The sequence below is a fragment of the Macrobrachium nipponense genome, chromosome 1 (genome assembly GCF_015104395.2).
Source record: "Macrobrachium nipponense isolate FS-2020 chromosome 1, ASM1510439v2, whole genome shotgun sequence".
Lineage (NCBI taxonomy): Eukaryota > Metazoa > Arthropoda > Malacostraca > Decapoda > Palaemonidae > Macrobrachium > Macrobrachium nipponense.
Window position 1 is genome coordinate 104,453,948 of NC_087200.1, and position 7,246 is coordinate 104,461,193.

The window sequence follows — 7,246 nt, forward strand, 5'->3', positions numbered from 1 at the left end:
GAACCCAGTGCAAGGAAGAACTCATTATTTCAACTAGGAAATTCTACTCTGAATACAAGTTCCTGTACATCTGTAAGTGTTACATTTAAAAATATATATTCCATATATAAATAAGCCGATGACCCAAGGGGTCACTGTTGAGATAGCAAGGAGTGTGATAGGGATTGATAAACAGAATGCAAGCTAAGCTTTGGCGTGTTGTATCAGCGGCGCCCTGGTTTGCATTTGCCTGTGATAATCAAATCCATTCTTGTGTCAAACAGGTCACAGTGCTTTCGCCTGAGAACCTGTTGACCTATAACCCACAGACGTCTACGTGACTTCCTCTCACATGTTCGTCCTTCTGTATGTTAGTATGCTGAGCTAAGCTTTGGTCTCCTATGATTTTGTAAATGCATTGTAACTCAGAACTCTACTTCCACTCCTAGAATCAAGTTCTCTTAACCTCCTTCTTGCCTCTACTCAAGAGATGTAGTTTCGCAAATATATTGTTAAGTTTATCATCATGAGTTTGAAACATCTTCGCCTTTATACTCAAAGAAGATTACTGACTTAGAAATTATTGTCACAATCGATGATACTCCGAAGAGGATGGGAAGTATTCACACAGATACTTGCGTATAACATCGCAGGTCTTAATAACCTTACAGTGCGCCTCGTTATACAAGGCACAGCACTACATTGGTGGCAGCTCTAATGGTTCAACATCATCCGAAGACTAACAAAATGTAACATAACAGAAGTCAACGAAGGCAAGAGAATCTTCAAGCAACTTAGAGTCTCTTATGTCAACGTAAGAAATGTCTTTCATTAAGAATCATTTAAGAGGTTGTATCATCGTTTATTGAGCATCTTCAACACTACATATCTTCAAGAAACAAACCAGACGTGTCTGCAGCATCAGATCATCATGGACCAAGTAACGGGAAACAAATCATTCAACAAACAAACAACGCACGATCAAAACACGAGCTGAGAATTTGGGTCACTGCAGAGCAGCGACATGAAAGCCAAGGCCGTGACGTCATCAAAGCACCAAGATCTTCCTCTTATATACCGAAGCTAAGTACAATTCTTTATTCATTGTGATGTGTGACTTTGAGTGTTCTCCGTACACAGATCGATCGTCCATTATTCCTGGGGGTGAGTTATACGTTATTCTTAATCTTCCTTTCTTGCAGGAATCTATCTTCAACTTCGAATTCTCGCCCTGCAGGCCTTTTCATCTTTGTTGCTAATTTATTTTTTTCTTCCAGAAGTTCTCCAGAAATATCCTTATCATATTATCTGTTTTTAATCATAATATCCTTATCATATTATCTGTTTTTAATTTTATCATTTTGGGGGACACTGTTATTAACTGTAACACATTTTTTTCTTATCTTATATTGCATATGCGTTTACGCAGTGGACGAGTGTATTCATATGGATATTTTGATAGGATCGCTAGGAATCGTAGTGATAAGAAAAAAACAAAAGTCACGATGGCCACCTCTGCACCCATTAACCCCGCACCCAACAACCCGGTAGTAACCTTAGTCAGTGCTAGGTCTGCAATTGCTCCCTTTCAAGGCCAGGTCAACGGGTTCTTGCCTCAAAGCGTCGAATCTTGGATCTTGTCGGTGGATGCTCATTGAAAAGCAAAATGCATCACTGACCCATCCTTACAATTACAGGAAGCTAAAAGTTTCATTGACTTTGCTAAAGGAGATGTAGGTTCGTACCTGAGAGGAGTCTCTTTCCAAGAGGCGGATACATGGGATGAATTTAAAATTAGATTAAGGGTCATATATGGCGGTGAAGAAGCCTTGAATGTAGTTTTAGCTTTGAGGAACATCATTAATCTGGTCTCTGTGACTCAACTTAATGTTGTAGAGAGGGCAGCACTAATTGCTGACTGGCTGAATGAATATCGGGATAGTTTCCTCTTGGGTTACGGGAAGGAACATGGCTGTGAAAGATTTTATCAGGCTCACATATCTAACCTGCTTGACAGTTATGTTGCCGGAAACCTTGGTATGCTGTTTTGACAAGAAGCTAACGCCGAACACGTTATTGTTCAATTCATAACAGCTCCAGTCATTCTTACAATCGTTGCTTCTCACGTAACCAACAGCAACATAATGCTAAAAACACACAAAATGTTGCCAATGATAATAAGATGAAAAATCCTCATTACTATAAAAAGAAACAGGTCAACAGTAACTCTGCTCAAAACCAGAAACAAACACATTGTGCTTCAGGAAATTCCGCTCCCGGCCCGTCGAACCAAAGCTCACAGTGTGTGCAAAGTAAACCAAATACCACGTAATTAACTCCAATGGGGGAGAGAGTGATGTTGGGTCATTCGTATCAACATCTTTTGAATCAAATAACAAATTTAATTACCTACAAGATCTATGCAAGACCCAGAATTTTCCTATGAACCACACGACCGAATCCAAAAAATCAGTGCAGGTACCTGTAGACTTTCACTGTAAAGATGAACTACGTCCTACCTTGCATGCCGTAAATTTAGAGCACCAACCCTTCACACTGTTTTTTTATTCCGGTAGTCCACGTAATATCATGGATTTGTGGACTCATTACATGCTGTTTTCGAACTTCCATATTGAGAAGTACGGAGTGCGACTTTCGGGGATTGGTAATAATGAATTAAGTGTAGTAGGCGTAACTCAGATTCAGTACAAGGTGGGTAAGCGCACGCTTACCGATACCTTTACAGTTGTACATAAAAAGTGACAAACAATTAAACATTAATGTACATTGAGAAACCAATCACTTGTCTCATGAATCATGACATTGTTCAAGTGACCCAACAGAATTCTCGCACACCCGTAATAACAGATTGCACGCAAACTCTCGAGCCGAAAGTACCTTCGAATATATTAGTGCGTGTAAAGAAGACTTTGCCGGGATCTGAAATGTTAATCCTTTCCGACCGACACTCTGAAAATTAACGGACTGTCCGTAACACAAGCACTATACACTGTTGATTCACAGCAACAAGTTAACATTGAAGTCTGTAACCATTTGAACACCAATCTAGTGATCCACAAAAATCAACACATTGTGGATATGGAAGTTTATAAGTATTGCATTCTTACTATTGCTGATATTAATAATGCTCAACCTGTTGTGGACAAATCCCTCTTACAATCTATCAAAAGTAAAATCAATAAAGACATTCAAGAAGAGGAGATTCACCAGAAATTTTTTATCTTTTAACTAAATATCATGATGTTTTCTCCACTACCAAGGGATCTCTGGGAAAAACGGATGTCATTGAACACCAAATACGGCTAAAAGACAAGCATAAAGTCATTTACGTACCTTCATACAGACTCCCTATGAAATTCCAGAATGAGATCAATGATGAAGCAAGTAAAATGTTAGAAGAAGGAGTCATCAGGAAATCAAACAACCCTTATAATTTCCCCTTAATCGTTGTACCGAAAAAGGATCGGACTTGGCGTATTTGCGTAGATTTCCATCGCTTAAATGAGGAAACGATTCCCGATTGATTCCCAGTGCCATGTACTGACGATATTTTATCTTTGTTAGGGCAGAACAAATATTTCACCAGTTTGGACTTACTTAAAGGCTTTCACCGGATACCTTTAGAAAAAGAGAGTATCCGATATACCGCCTTCAGCACAGCGAGGGGACATTATGAATTTTTACGTATGCCTTTTGGCTTACGTTGCGCCCCAATTACATTCACCAGAATTATTAATATAGTGTTTGGAGACTTGTTAGGGGATACCCTACATGCCTATATGGACGACCTTGTAATCTTTTCTAATACCTTAGAAGAACATTTACGTGAACTAGAGCTAGTGCTACAGAGACTAAGGCACCATAATTTAGTGAAGATAACTAAGTGTGAGTTTTTTAAAACAGAACTCGCCTATTTAGGTTTTACGGTGTCTAGTCAAGGTCTTAAGGTAGTCCACGATAAGGTGTCGGCTATCCGTAACTTTTCGATACCTACTAACATCAAGGGGATACAGCAATTTTTAGGCTGTAGTGGATATTACCGGCGTTTTATACACAATTACTCAATTATAGCCGCTCCTCTAACCGATCTTACAAAGAAGGGCGTAGATTTTATATGGTCTGAAAAGCATCAACAGGCTTTCGATACTTTGAAAAAGGAATTATGCAGTTCACCTATCTTAAAATTCCCTGACTTCAGTCAGGAATTCTTTATCGCAACTGACGCCTCAGACCAAGGGGTAGGAGGGGTACTGCTTCAGCAATATGACAAACAGTTCTTCCCAAAAGCTTTTTATTCACGTAAACTGAGACCTTCTGAAAGTAAATATGCAGTAATAGACAAGGAAGGGCTAGCTATTGTTAACTCACTAGTACATTTTAAGTTCATAATATACGGCTATCCTGTCAAGGTTCTTACTGACCATAAGCCCCTCACCGACTTCTTCAAAGTCACAGTCCCAAAAGAACTCGGTGGCATTCACGCAACCCCGCGCCATCTTGTATGGAGCCATTAGCTGAACTAGTAGATATATCAACATCCGTGCCTATTGTTAAAACTGTATCTGAACAGGAAGACCCGGGTTGGAGCACTGAACTAGCACAGACTGAACAAAGAAAAGATCAGCAGTTAAAGAAAATAATAGATGCTTTGAACGGCAATCCTAAAGAAAAGAAATATGTGAAGTATACGCAGCAGAATCATATAATTAAGGATAACATTCTGTGTAGGTCCGTGACAAGGAAAACCCGCAGCACCCCGCAGGTGACTAACGACCAGGTAGTGGTACCAATCTCGCTTATACCAATCGTCTTAAACTGGTTGCATTCCAATCCATTACATGGTCATCCAGGGTTCTCTATCATGTCACAGAAAGCCAAATCCCTATTTTATTGGCCTATGATGCTTACAGATATAAAAAAACACATAGCTAATTGTCACATTTGTCATGAAAACAAAGGGCACACTAAGACACCTGTCAGCTTGGGGGCCTATCCCGTGCCCAACCAACCCTTTGAAAGAGTACACTTAGATTTATTAACAGGGTTTTACGAGTCTGACCGAGGAAATAAGCACATCTTAGTGTTAATAGATGCCTTGACTCGATATACAGAATTGATAGCACTAAAAACTAAAACCACAATTGAATGCCTAGGAAATTTTACGAGTGCTACATTTGTAAACATGGAATTCCACACATGATAATCCCTGACTCGGGTGGAGAATTCAATAATCATTTCCTTAACTTATTGTGTGAATTCCTTTGCATTAAGAAAATCAATACTATGATTTATTACCCAGAGTCGAATGGATTAGTTGAGAAGGTAAATAGGAAGGTGTTAAATGTCCTACGAGTTACACTTGGGGGAATGGATCCCAACTGGGATATTGCCATACCCATGGTTCTAAGTACTCTTAACCATTCATATCACATATCTATCAAAATGTCGCCGCACGAGGCATTGTACAGTACCCCAGCTAGGACACCTTTCCATGTATTTACGCCTACAACCAATTTATCAAATCCCCTATGGGATGTTATGGAAGCAAGTGTAAGCCGATATAATATACTTCATAAGAATTTAGAAGAATCACAAGTCATAATGAAAAGAAATCATGATAAAATCGCTAAGCCAACTAAATCATATGCAGTAGGCGATCAAATATATATACAAGTATATGTACGCAAGGGTTTGAACTACAAGCTAACACCTAAGTTTGAAGGCCCGTCTAGCATTTTAGAAATATTAACGGCCAACAGACTAAAAGTTCAAAACATATCCCAACTTACTGACATGAGAACAATACCGTTGGCTCATGTTCGCAGTTAAGGGAAAAAGGGTAGAAGGAAAGAAAAAGAAAAAAGATAAGAATTTTTGTATGGTTATATGTATGTAACATACCTAATAAAAAGTATATATGAAACTTGCATGGTAAAATTATGTATATATAACATTTGTATGAAAATATTTTATCTGTTTTGTATAGAAGTAGTTAATTTAAACACGAGTAATTACATATATCTCACTAATTGCAGGTTTCCAACATTAAGCTTATATTGTTCGGATTGGTACTGTTTGTTCAGACATTCTTGTCGTGTGGGAAGAGTGCTAAAACAAAAAATATACATTTTACACATGGTTCTATCATTGACAGAACAGAGGACATTTTCATTACAGCAAGCAATATGGTTCTAGAAGTTGATTTGCGAGCGATTTTCCTGCCAGAAGATGATGTCATTAATCTAAAAAGCGACTTATCGCGGTTTGCCGAATCATTGAATCAATTACTCCATCGTCATTTTCCTTTTAATCCAGAGATTTCGCCAGCTCAAACTTTAAGTGTCGCAGAGATGTCATTCGACTTGCAAAACAAAACTGCTGAAGCAGAATGCTTGGCTCGCTATCTACTTATGTGGACTGTGAGACACAGTAGCCTAGAAAGACATAACCCGTTTATACTTGCGGTGCTCAACGTCTTCGGGTCTGTTGCAAGTTTAGGTTTGGGAATTTCAAATCGGCTTAAGATTAACGATCAGAATAAGAGAATTGAATTTTTGCAACATGAAAATGAATTAGTTTTTTCCGAACTCCGTAAACAATTATCATCAATCAATCAACTTATGACATTGGTGAACGAACATTCCAGTAATATCAATCAGATGATGGATGTGCAACACCTGCTGGCAACATTAGCATATTACAGTTCTAAGGTAGACCATTGCCGTACAAAAATTTCACATTTTATTGAAAAATCAAAAGACTATGTGGAAGCTATCACGCTAGCTACAAAGGGTGTTCTTTCACCACATCTTTTGCCTATCAAAGATTTAGAGAACAGATGAGAGAAACTTGGTTATATTCCTTTGTTAGATGCACATAAGATAGAATTTTATTATAGCTTAATATCAGCAAGTGTTGAGAATTACAGGATCATGATTAACATTCCTTTTAATTCTTCTGATGCCTGGCAATCCTACAAAATTGCACCATTTCCTACTTTCATGACGAATAGCTCATTACCAGTAATATCTAATCTGACGGGATACGTATTGATTTCCCCTAATAAGGAAACATTTACGGTTATCAGAGACCTTTTGGCGAGTATAAGTTCGCTTACAGGCTGAATAACGGATTGTGGATACGATACGACAGAGCAGGGTTTCACCTCGTATGCCCAGACGGATCTTCACGGAAGTTCGTCGCTGCGGACGGCTGCAGTGGAGTGACGCCCAACTGCACAGTCCGT